This window comes from Lepisma saccharinum, chromosome 3 (assembly GCF_977018435.1).
Source record: "Lepisma saccharinum chromosome 3, izLepSacc3.1, whole genome shotgun sequence".
NCBI lineage: Eukaryota > Metazoa > Arthropoda > Insecta > Zygentoma > Lepismatidae > Lepisma > Lepisma saccharinum.
In genome coordinates, this window is record NC_139231.1 from 133921159 (window position 1) to 133934699 (window position 13541).

General features: G+C 40.7%; 1 protein-coding gene across 2 annotated transcripts in view; it reads left to right on the top strand.

The window, feature by feature from the left end:
* The window catches only part of LOC145985430 (uncharacterized), a 153205-nt gene that overhangs the window by 70742 nt on the left and 68922 nt on the right, over nucleotides 1-13541 (top strand). The window lies entirely within an intron of this gene.

The window sequence follows — 13541 nt, forward strand, 5'->3', positions numbered from 1 at the left end:
CAAACATGTGAGGTGATCCTTTTCCCACTACTCCATTGTCCGATCCTTCGTATCCAAAATAACTCTATATTCCACACACTGAAAATGCAGCACTTCCTACATCTTAGCATGCAAGTATCTAGTAGCAAAGTAATGTGTAGGCACATATAGTGGTTCCACTTTAAACTGTAGGTGCATTCCCGATTAGTCTTAAACTGTGCATAAAGTGTACTTAAGACACCAAATGAAGCAACCAACACAATCCCGTTGTTGTCCAGATTATCGAATCCAGAACCTTCGTCGCGAATAACATAAGCAGAAAGATAATGTGAAATTACCGAACAGAAACAGAACCTAAAACCTACAACGGATAGATTGGATTAAGTCGACGATAAAGCACGCGTTCTGAAATTAAAAAGAATACGAAAGTTGAAGGACCTGGACACACACACACACTTTTCCTCCCCTCAATGGTAAGCTATACTTCTTGCAGAGAAGCCTTTACGTAGGCCTTCAAGGCCACGACGGGACCAAACATACGTCTAGTTTGATATGAAAGCTGTGTTCCTCCTTACTTCGTACGTCATTGATAGCAAGAAGACGGGCCTCGTCTGCTAACCCTTGTTTCGTAGAGCAGACGCCTTTTTGCTACCGTTTGATTCAGTGACCTTCGCTCGTAGTTAGCAAGAGTGAATGGCTCAACAGATACCTGTTGCCTGTGAGCTTATACAAGAATAGATATTTCGTTAGCGTCTGTAAGTATTGTTTCATCTGCAGTTATATCAGTTAATGTTCGAATAGTTTCCTAATGGTTACGTTATTTATAAATTAGTTCTCGAGAGTGAGCTTTCTATCTATTTGCACGGAGAAGGGGGGGGGGATTATACAGCCTGCATGTATTATTATATCTCCTGAAACAAGAAAAAATCGAAGATGCAAAAAAGAGTCATATAAGAGTAGTTAACAAAAAAAAGAAGAAATATATTTTTGTATAGATCGAATGAATAACATTCTGTCACGGGGTCTCCTCGATGGAGTAATGATAATGTCGTCACCTTGTAACCAAGGGATCCCGGGTTCGATACACAGTGTAGGCACGTAGTGGTTTGTATTCGATTTTAAACCGAAGGTCCAGTCCCGATTAGCTTATCTGTGCACAAAACAAAAACTAAAATAATAAACTGTCACAGGGTAAGAAAATTTCATGTTCAACAAAATACAAAAAAAGAAAAATTCCGTATTGGAATTCACATCTGTTGTATCTAACCAACACAATAATGGATCGCAACATATTTTCTCAGATCCGTTTTAATTATACGTGTATGACAAAATAACAGAAGTAGAGGAAAGAGAAAGCCAAGCGATACACGGATGCCTTCTCCAGAATTTGAAATCTCGTTACGTAAGGTTCTGGGTTGAAGTCCCGGGCAGGCATGACTTTCTTGTTCTTGCCCTTCTATCTGCTCTATTTCATCATAAATCGTCGTAAAGGTTTACCTAGAGGGGAAGAATAATGACAATAATTGCAAATACACAGCCAATAACAAACAGAACAACAACTCTATTAGGGAGATGTCAAGAAAGAAACAAGATTTTACAGTGTCTCCGTCTCTCGGTTTATCGAATTGAAAATTGCTCTCCCGTTCTCGGTCTCGGCTAGTTAAATATAGAAATCGAAAAAGTATGTGAAGATACATATATTTCATATATCCCGGTTCTGTAGGAGATTTCGTGAGAGACGAAATAAGTACTCTTCGATCATGTTTATTTTTATTATTTTTGTTACGTAACATAACTTTTCTTCCCAGCCATGGACGAGTGACCATTACATGAAATTAATGACGAAATACTCAAACACGTGTTACAAGGACGCTACTCAAACCCGGGAACATTGTTGACGAGGTCGAATGTCGACCACTTAATGAGTTTGCCCACCGAGTCTGCTTAATGTTGCTTGTGTCAGGTAATTCGTAATAACTGTCCATATCCACATTCATTATCATTTGTTTCATAATTTATCTTATTGATGTGATAAACCTGAAGTCGAAGAATTAGTTGAAAGGCAAAAATGAAATATTGTATGCCTCTAATGTTACTTCGTGCCGAATAATATGACGTGATATTATGATATGAATATATTAATAATATACTATGCCTAGTCATTCCATTCATTGATCCCAATTACGCACAGAAAATATGGTATAATGTCCACTCCCAACCGACTTCCGTGACGGAGTGGTTAGCACAGCACGCTACGACAGCATGGGCCCCTGGTTCGAATCTCGGCTTGGCCATGGGTGTTCTTGGTGAGTGTCCCTTAATCAATGTCATCATATCATCACTCATTACTCATTTTCATCGTCGCTATTTGTCAAAAGTGAAAGAATAGCGACACTAAATAACAAACATCCAATCAAATCGAACATCTTCACCGATTTAATTCTATACCGTACCAAATTCCCAGTTTATTACTGCATCTTGCTGAATTTTACAGCATCTCAATTGTTTTCCGGTTCGAAAACAAGTGGAATGTTGTTTTGTGCGTTGTTTCGTTGTTTGGATTGTTTAATTAACGTCGCATTAATTAGTTTTAGACCAATCGTGACAGAGAGAATCGAGACCACAAAGGAAGGGGAAAAGACAAGTTAAAGACCACCGCTCTCTTTAAAGGTAACATTCCGTGAATACGACTGAAGCGACTGCAGAATATTATGGATAAAATTTGTTTCGCTTTCTCCTTTTATTTCTGTTTCACTTATTTTACTTCGCTTTTCTTCTACCACTCGTGTTAATCGTGTCGGTGAGGAAAAATTATAAACTCGTAAATTGGACGATGGGACAAAAATATCTATGCCTCTCCCATGGTTCGAAACAGTCACCACAAAATATTGTCTTATTTTTAAAATTTACGCCAAATATGGATTCACTCTTCTCTTTCTCAAGGCGTTCCATTGCCTCTCCGATGGCGTAGTGATAACGTCTTCGACATGTAATCAATGGCTTCCGAATTCAATACCAGATAGAGGAACATTTGGTTCGGATACCACTTTAATCTGTAGTTCCAGTGCATAAACTAGACTTAAACAATTAACGTGTGGCATGTGGTCGGTGATGAGAACCATCATTTCAGTGAACCTTCTTGACAATGACTAGTATCACTGTAAAGAATATTTCCTTACGAGAAGCTCTTGTTAAGAAACCAATTGCTGAAATTTTCTTCTTGAGGCCACGTAGCAAACAGCTGCTGTTTGTTGTGACTGGGTCATGAGTCACGTGACTCATGCTATCAATGCTCAATCCTTCCCAAGAACTCAGATCTTCCAGGCAAACTTAAGCGAATATTTTGTTATTTGGGTTGCATAAACAACAGGCTTTAAGAAGTTACGAAATTCTAGGTCCCGTGGCCCAGGTAATTCTTTCTCCGACTGTACACGTATGGAAGAATATTTTAGTCTTTTCAAATGTAAACACCGTGCAACTCAGCATAGATGATGTAACTCAACGCGCCCTTCATGCTGTATACGTTATACATTGCTGAAGTAACACTCGGAAACCACAGACAAAAGCGCTCCTTAGCTCACTCACAGATGATCTTCACATGGCGAAACTCTGCTCTGATTGGCTGTTCCACAGAATCCAATCGAGGAAAGCAAGTAACAATTAGAACATGTCCTATTCCTCCAAACAAGTCAAGCAGTCAGCCAGGCGGCCAGGATTGCTACCTAGAAAGTTAGTTCAGCGCCAACTAGGGCATTCCTACTAGATATCCAGTTCCGTGTGATAGGGGCTTAAGGTGGACAAAAACAGCTAGCAATCGGAGATACAGACGTTACCGTACACCTACCTGACACGCACCTACACTGGTCCTCTAGGGCCTGTGAATGGTCACAGCTAGGTTTCCCAAATCGGACTTCTCAGTCAGGGTAAACAGATGACCAGGTCCTGACTGGTCACTTCCTTTGTGAAATGAGAAGTTTATGGATTTTTTTCTCCAATATATGTCTTATTTAGTGTCCTTCATGCACAATTACATCAAAATTTATCCACTGGTAATCCTGGATCGAGTTGACAAATGCAGATCTGCGTTCAAATCTGTTACGGGCAACCCTTCCAAGATTAATCACGGTGTGATAGTATCGCAAGAACCTGGCTCGGAAGCAGTAGGTTTATGAGAAACTATCCCAAGCATAAGGCGATTCGCCCATTTAGGGTACAGGTAGTTCTCCCTACGAAGGTTGACCTGTGATACCAGCCTAACGGCAACCAGGTAAGAAAGCCAAAAAATACAGAAATCTGGTCCCTTTTTTTATCGAACGACTGTTGACAAAGTATCAACGAAACTTGATTCATATTACCACGTTTCCATGGTTCTGCATGCAATTTAAGCTTTTATAATATTTACATAAAATTATCGAAGTTGTAAATTACATACCTTCTTAAAGTATTTTCCAATGCCGAAAAATATCACAAAATAATTAATTTTGATATCTAAAAAGATTGCAAATTTATTCGAGAACGTTCGAATTTTGTGCATGACACAGATAATGAATGCAATGGTACGCGCAAATGTTGAGCTGCTGCTTTACAAATGGAAGCACGACCAGATTCGACAGGGACGACACATACCTCACTTCGTTCTATGTGATTGGTTTTCGAAAAAAAAGCAATAATTTCTACACCTTCCTGCAATGTATTTTCATTCCTATTAATGGAGATGAAAAAAGCTTGTAACCGCGTGCACAAAGAATGAAAAATAAGTACATCAATATACACTGTATAAAAAATACCATACATGTAACGACACTATTATTTCTAGGATTGCAGTGTAACTGCCCCTTGGATGAAAAAATCTTATAATTTGTGGGATAGATCTGGTATAGATTCTATACAACACACAATCACAAATAATCAACTGTTTTTATAAATTTCTTTACATTCGATTTCAGCGCATTGCTAGCAATGTCAATGTGTATTTAACTTAATCGTCATTATCCCGATCGTCAGTCGTCACTATGAACGTTAAATAACCAACAAACGAATGAATGAAGTTAAAATATTGGGTGACTAAACCCTAAGGCTATTTGCACACGTCAAAATATACCTATATGAAAAACATGTTTCAAGTAAAAACAAAACCTCTCAATTAATATTCATTATAAGGAGATAAACTCCTTACCTAGAATAAGGGCAATTAAATATCCGAGAACTAAAGTTTCCATGCCTATGCTAAAAGCTGAGGCTGTAAACCACATAGATGGCGCAGTGGTAGCGTCGTCGCCTTGTAATCAAGGGGTCCCGGGTTCGATACCCGGTGGAGGCACATAGTGGTTCGGATTCCACTTTAAACTGTAGGTCCAGTCCCGATTAGCCTTACTGTGCATAAAGTGAACTTAAAACACCAACTCAAACCAAACCAAACACAACCCCACAGACGCCAGAGACTTGTTAGCATGCAGGAATGTTCTTACTGGATGTACCACGTTGGAGTGAGCAATATCACCAAAAATACAATACAATAGATTTGATTTTTGTTACTTAGCGTCGCTTTTATGCCACTTTCGGTCAATCGCGACGCTGAGGATGAGTGGTGATGTGATGAAATTGATGAAGGAACACTCGCAAAGAACACTCATTCCGGGATTCTAACCCGGGACACCTGGCATCGTAATGCCCTGTGCTAACCTCCCCGCCACGAATGTCAACGCGATACGATAGAATACAATTACTATATTCAATGTAAACGGATATGAACCTCTTGGTAATTTTGTTGGTTTGTTTGTATAGTAGCGATGATCCTAACTTCCATTATCACGGATTCCCCACCCCAAAAAACAATGCAAGTACAGGACAAACTGTTATAGAAAGAATACATAATGCTTTCGTTTTATATCCTGCTACGATATTCTTGAGCCCGCCACTGGTTGAGAAATACCGACGAACTCCATTCCTAAATTAACACTGCACAGGAAAAGTATAGGGCGTTGCTGAAGCGAAAACAATTGCGCTAAAAATACTTCACAGGTAAACTTAGGCTACAAGAGGAGCTGACAAGGGAAATTATCCAGAAGAAATCCGGACCAATTCAAGATCAAAGGTTTTAAACAAAACCTCCTGAACAGCAAGGATGCTCCCAGTTCTTTCCTCATTGATGCAAACCCAAGGCCGTACGAACAGACGGGGCAAGTTTAGTGTCCAAGCAGCATAAAAATAACAACACGCCGCACAATAGTTGACCATAAAAGGTTTGTCTTTTCATACCAGTAACATGAGTAAACGAATCACAATCTTCGTTAATCGATTACGTAAAAAACATACATGAGAAACTCGCAAAAAATTATGATAACTGTATCTAATGTGTTCTGTCAAACACTTACCAATCCCAGGACCTAGCAACGCACCAAAGGAGATATGCGACTTGGAAACGTATTAACGTCTTTGTTCTCCTTGTTTCGTTGACGTATCATTGGTTAAGTAGCAAATTTATACAAGTATATATTGCCTTAAAGTTCTCTGTGACGTCAAAGGAAAACAGTGTATTCTTTAAATGTCAGGTACTGAAAAATTAGTGTTGCTGTTACAGTGTTTGTAACAAAAGTTGCATCTAGCCTATACTGTATTTGCTTGACAATATTAAGAGACACTGTGAAAACAGGGGAGGATTCGAAACATTAGTAACGTAAGGAAAATTTAAAATATTTAGAATGCACATTGGATCTTTTCATACGCCTTAAACAATATTTCGAACTAATAGCTTGAGACGAATTTTATAGATACCATGTTCTATGTGTGAAAATCTCTCTATTGTCTTCATTACAGCTACATATACTTGTTGCTAAAATTTGGTTGATTCTTTTTCGGGCAGTGGCAGTTGCCCCCCCCCCCCCCCCCCCCCACACACACTTTTTGACACTTTTGACCCCGCACTATGCTAAACCGTATCTACCAAGGCAAAGTGAACTGTCTTTGCCACCAGTCTTGGAACCCAATCGTCGCCACCGTTTTTCGGTATCACAATATAATCCCAATAGACTCATAAAACGCCAAAGAGAAACTGGAAGACAGTATTCGCACAAAACTCGCTGAAGGAACCTTTATTAATTACAGCATCCTTGTCTTAAAGCATCCCCCGGTTAGGATAATTCGCGTAAGCATCCTCCCACCCGCTTCACTGCCTCCATGTTCAATCATACAAGCATCCCCCCACCATCCCAAGAATTTCCACTTCGAGCACTGATCTTGCAACAGTGTATTTTGCTTTGGAAAATACACTAAAAAAAGAATTACCCTCATCAAATGGGTCTTTTTGTATATAAAATATGATTTCATCTTGGTTATACAACCAGAGCTTCGCTGCGCTGTAATACCCGCATCGTAAATCCACTAATAAACTTGTAATTGCGAGAAGGTGGCGTGGAAATAGAAGCACGCAGTCATGTAAACGCACCGCTACGCTTTCAAGAACCGGGATTACGAGATATTTGATGTAATTCATCGGCGAAGAAGGGTGGGTATCATCAGAGAGAGGTAAGATGAGATGCCGTCAATGTTTCAGTGCAGAAAAGTTCGAGTGGTTACAACAACGGCATCTGCAAAGTAGAAGTAAATTATTTTTCTTGTATGTACGCATTGCTTGCATTGTAGAATTATTTCTCTTGTAGTCTACGGTTATTACAAGCATAAAAACACAGTTTTTCGTTGTGAAGTTTCAGGAGAACCTTTAGTTTGAGTAAAGAAACAGTAATATAACTGTATATAACTGTAGCTTTAATCAAATGTTTGATGAAGTGAGCGTGTGTTCTCCTGAAACGTCACAACGAAAAACTGTGTTTCTACAAGATAAATAATTAGAAGTAAATGGTACAGGTGTTTTGTGATGATATTCCGCAAATGTTCTTCGACTTAGTGACGCGCAAATGTCCTCTGAATTGTGTTTTAATCACAGAATACTGCCATTCGAGAATAGTATTAAAAGGAAAAGAGGAAAATACAAGAAACTTCTGCGGGAATGGCCCGTAATAACAACAAAACATTAGTAAACATGATCGTTAAAGATAACTTATATCAAAATTTGCTTTAATTAAGTCCACACAGAGAACTCGAAATGTATCAATGCATTTGCAGCGTACCAATTTGCACAGTTAAACTTGTAAACCTGATTACCTTGAAAGGGTCGTGCCTGATCTCGTCAATTGATTAAAAACTGTCACTGCCATTTTTATGGTAGTTAGATGGCAGCGGATATTGATATCCGAGACGGACATTTTTCCAGTCAACTTTATATAATTAGTCACATGGGAATCAAATCCAAAGCAATATCATTCATTTTTTTAACACCCACCTCCTTAGCACACACACATACTAAACTAGGGTTGCCAGTCTACAACCACAATAAAATTCAAGTATAATTCGCGGTTTTAAAGGTGAACTTTAAAAAAATTCAAGATTACAGCAAGAGGTTTTCTCCATTTCAACCTTATGCATTATTGCCTCTCACCACCCACCCACACACACACACACACACACAAACAAACAAAAATCTTAACAATATAATGGGTCTGTGTGATTCCAATGTATCAAAAAATTTTAATTAGATTAAACGGTATATTATATATATATATATATATATATATATATATATATATATATATATATATATATATATATGGATTGTTTTGGTAAGGACACTAACAAAGTAAACGGATTGAGAGAATTCTGTTATATTATCCAACAGCTTTATTTTCCTTCCTGGATAAAAATCTTAATATATATATAAAAATGGATGTATGTGTGTATGTATGTTTGTTCCAGCATAACTCTCGAACGCCTGGAGCAATTTCAACCAAACTTGGAACAAGTATCACTTGAAAGCTGGAAAGAAATACTGTGGGGGTAAGACACCCCTGGCACCCCTAGGAGTGGGGGTGGCAGGGTGACATGTAAAAATAATCGAAAACGACCGATGTTAGTGTGGAATCCATAGTTTTCGGGGTCTCTAAGATGAATAGTGACACTCCTAATGCCGTTTCACTTCATCACCTATCGGGATGGGGGGTGAGAGAGGGTGAAAATTAAAATGTCAAAAATGACCAAGATTAGTGTCGAATATATAGTTTTTGGAGTCGCTAAGCTAATTGGTGACATTCACGATGACCAAACTTGGTACACATATGACTTACAATGTGGAAAGATATACTGTGGTGGTAAGACACCCCTAGGTATTGGGGTGAAAAATGGTGACGTAAAAATAATCGAAAACAACCGATATTTGTGTGGAATCCATAGTTTTTGGGATCGATTAGATGAATACGGACACTCCCAATGCCGTTCAACTCCAAGACACCCCTGGAGGTAGCGGTGAAAAGGGATTGACATGTAAAATGACCGACATTATTGTGGAATCCATAGTTTTTCGGATAGCTAAGATGAAAAGTGACACTCCCAATGCCATTCAACTCCAAGACACCCCTGGCACCCCTACGGGGTGGGGGTGGGAAGGGAGTGACGTGTAAAAATAATCGAAATCGAACGATATTAGTGTGGAATCCATAATTTTCGGTGTCGCTAAAATGAATAGGGACACTTCCAATGCCGTTCAACTCCAATGCACCCCTAGCACCTCTACAGGTGGGGGTGGGAAGGGTGAAAACGACCGACATCAATGTGGAATGCATAGTTTTCGGGGTCGCTAAGACGAATAGTTTACACTTCCAATGCCGTTCAACTTCAAACACCCATGGTACCCCTAGGGGTGGGGGAGGGAAGGGGGTGACAAAAATAATAGAAAACTACCGATATTTGTGTGGAATCCATAGTTTAGTTTTTCGGGGTCGCTAAGACGAATAGTGGCACTCCCAATGCCGTTCAACTCCAAGACACCCCTGGCACCTTTAGGGCTGGGGGTGGAAAGGCGGTGACATGTAAAAATAATCGAAAACGACCGATATTAGTGTGGAATCCATAGTTGTCAGGATCGCTATAATGAATAGTGACACTCCCAATGCCGTTCAACTTCAAGACCCCTGGCACCCCTAGTGGTGTGGGTGGGAAGGGGGTGACATTGAAAAATAATCGAAAACGAACGATATTAGTGTGGAATCCATAGTTTGTGGGGTCGCTACGATGAATAGTGACACTCCCAATGTCGTTCAATTTATTTATTCTTGCTCCTGGAGGTGGAACTAAAATGTTGTTCATAAATTGTTGTTCAATTTATATTATAGTGAATTTGTAAAATATATTACTTCTTAGTTTGTATACTGTACTTATACTTTGAAATACCTGTAAATAGAATTAGTTACATTTTACGCTATAGTTAAATCCATTCAACACCCGGGCAACGCCGGGTAATCAGCTATTAAGAAATAAATTGTGAAAAACGTGCCTTTATAAATATGTATAAAATCAAAGGGATTTGGATTAATAAAAGTTGCAGTTTTCACGTTTAGGGTGAAAGAATCACGCAGAATTCACGTAGAATTCCTGGAGCCTTTAATTCACGCATAATACCCGGAATTCAAGGAATTCCCGGTGAGTAGTAGCCCTTCAAACATACGTTTTCGTCCATTGCATGCACACTTAAACTAGTAGCAATGGAGCTACAGCTTAAAAGTGGGATGAGAACACATGATGTGTGTTAAGTGGATATTATTTGGATTTTTCTCATTTTATACGAAAATTATTAAAGCGATGCCCCCCCCCCCCCTTTCCGCCTCTACTCTGCACCGAATCGCCCAGACCTCGAAACGAGGCCCTGGGTCCGCCCCTGAGGATTCTTGCCGAAAATCAAGCTTTATTTTGTCTTACGTAGCTTGATTCTAAAAACGTAGATCTAAGAGAGTAAGTAACACTTAACGCCCTTCATCAGATTAACCAAATAATATCACCCCTAACTCTCTCTCCCCAGTTTACAAGGTTATGTGACAACCTGCATCTGGGCCAATGATAGACGACTCCATTTCCTTGCAAGAAGCATCCCCGCCACCGTGCATTACAAGAATGGCGCGAAAAGTACTAAACAAGCCTGAAGGTCCATTAATCACCTCCTGGGATAAAGTCTGCGCGACCAGCGGCTGTGAGTGAGGGAGTTTGCAAGAAAGAAGCTTCATCTGGCTGCGGGAAGGTATACAGATGTTAGGAAGGGCATTCCCTAGCGGCGCCCGCAGGATATTTTCTCTGGGGGTCAGGGAGGGCCGAGTAAGATTTCCCATCTTATCCTTCAGTTATAGAAACATAAACATATATATTCTTATTATTTTACAAGTCAGAAAATTGAAATTGGATTGAAAATACTTGGGAGTTGTTGACAACTTTATAACCTTGTATCTTTTCCAGGAACATCACTTTGTGGATGAATACTTCTTTGTCTCTTTGTACTTTTCAAGATGCACAGATATCAAATACAGAGTGTCCCACAAAGGGGTTTACACTATTTGAATGTTAATAACAGAGAAAGTATTACAGATAACCTGATGGAACTTTTTGTATCTGGATCTGTCATGATTAGTGCTTGTTGCCATACATTTGATATTCTTTAATTTCAGTTCAGTTGCCAGTAGTGACAAGTAATTGACAAGATGGCTGGGAAACTTTCCGTTGAGCGACCCGGTTTCATCGTATTTTCTGGCATTATTCTGTTTCCCCATTCTTTTCCACTTCTTTTTTGCCGGTGTTCCGAGAGGACCTTCGGTTTATTCCTTTCGTATTCTGTATCTAAGACGTTCAGAACACTCCGTAACATCAGTCGTCTTAACCGCCTTGCTGATATTCATTGACTTTAAAAAGTGATTTAGCATGCGCATAACTATTATGCGTTCTTTACCTCAATGTTTACCAATACTGAGTCTTTTTCCAGCTTCTGTATCCATTATTAAACGAGATATGTAACTTACATGCAATCCACCTGACTGCAACTGAATTGTAACCTCTGTGGCGCGCAATGAATTTGATACGCGAGACAGCCCGCGTAAACAAACTAAGATTGTTCAATAAATAAAGGTGCCGTGGAGTAAAAATGTATTCTAAAAATAACTTCAAACAATGGACAACACTTTTCTCGCTTGGTCTGCAACTTTTTCGTGTTACGGTCTGATGATTTATACAAAATATCCAATGTATATATATACAGGGTGATTCTAAAGGTAGGTTACAAACGAAAACCACAGATACCTCCCATGAAATAGAGACGAAAGTGCCCCTTCCACTTTGCCGAGAGATGTCTCCGTGAGGAGCTAGACAACGCCGAAAACGTGTGAAAATGAACTTCACACCGCTGTACAGCCAGTACCAGTGAAGGTAGAGAGGTGGAACAAAAGAAGTCACAAGGAACACCAAAGTCGCCCATCCGAAAAACACCAGGCGGTAGCTGCGCAATGCATGCGCATGGGGTTCCACAAAGGAAATAGGAGTGTCCCGCAAGACAAGTGAAGAGAAAGGGTAGCGATCGACAACGGTAGGGACAAAAGAAGCAATGAAGCATGAAGCAACAATTGCACAGCGGGAAACAAACCCCATGACTGAAGCAGCGCAGTCGAGAAAAGTAGTGCGGGGTTGCAGAACCACGGGAGGACGACGTAGGACGAAGACACACAGAACAGAGAATGCCAGCAAAGTGGTCCGTGACACTCGACAGGCAACAGACGCGTACATGGTACGGGTCAGAAATGGCGGCGCTGGCGGTGCAGCGCAAGGAGAGTCCCCAAACACAGTGGGGAGACACCGCAGCAAGAACAAAATACGGTGCAACAAAAAAGAAAGAGGACCGGACGGGGAATGGTACCTGCCAAGGAGACAGCAAATGCGGGACGAGGCATTCCCCGTAGCAGCACCGAGGGGAGGTCACACAGATGTCGTGCGCCAGCAGGACAAACACAGCAACTACGGGCACTGGAGGTTTATTGCCACGCAAAGGTGCACTTACAGATAGGAATAGTACGTAGTCGTACCCCGGACTGACGTTGTTACAAAAGTTGCTCAAATTGACGACCACCACATTCAATGCAGGCATTGCAGCGTCACAGGAAATTCTGGCAAACCCTGTCAAAAATCCCTGGCATGGTACAACCAGGTACACCTCAGCCGATGCTGCAAGTATCCGCGCTACCAATGTCTCGTAGACGAGTGTTTTCACATGGCCCCACAAGAAGAAATCTATTGGTATGAGGTCAGGCGAACGGGCGGGCCAGGGGACGGGGCCCGCTCTGCCGATCCAGCGCTGTGGGTAGGTACGGTGCAAAAGGGTTCGCCCTGTGCCATCAAAATGTGCAGGCGCTCCATCCAATTGAAAGCACATGCGATGTCGTACGTTGAGGGGTACATCTTCTAGCAGCTCTGGAAGGACTGATGCAAGAAAGGTGCGTTAGAGGCGGCCATTTAAACGTGGTGGCAGCAGGTATGGACCGATAATCTGTTCATCGATGATACCTGCCCAGATATTCACTGCAAACTGGGTCTGATGGTGCACTTCGACTGCTGCATGTGGATTTTCATAATCCCAAACATGGTTGTTTCGGCAATTGAAGATGCCCTAACGGGTGAATGATGCCTCGTCCGTGAAAAGCACATGG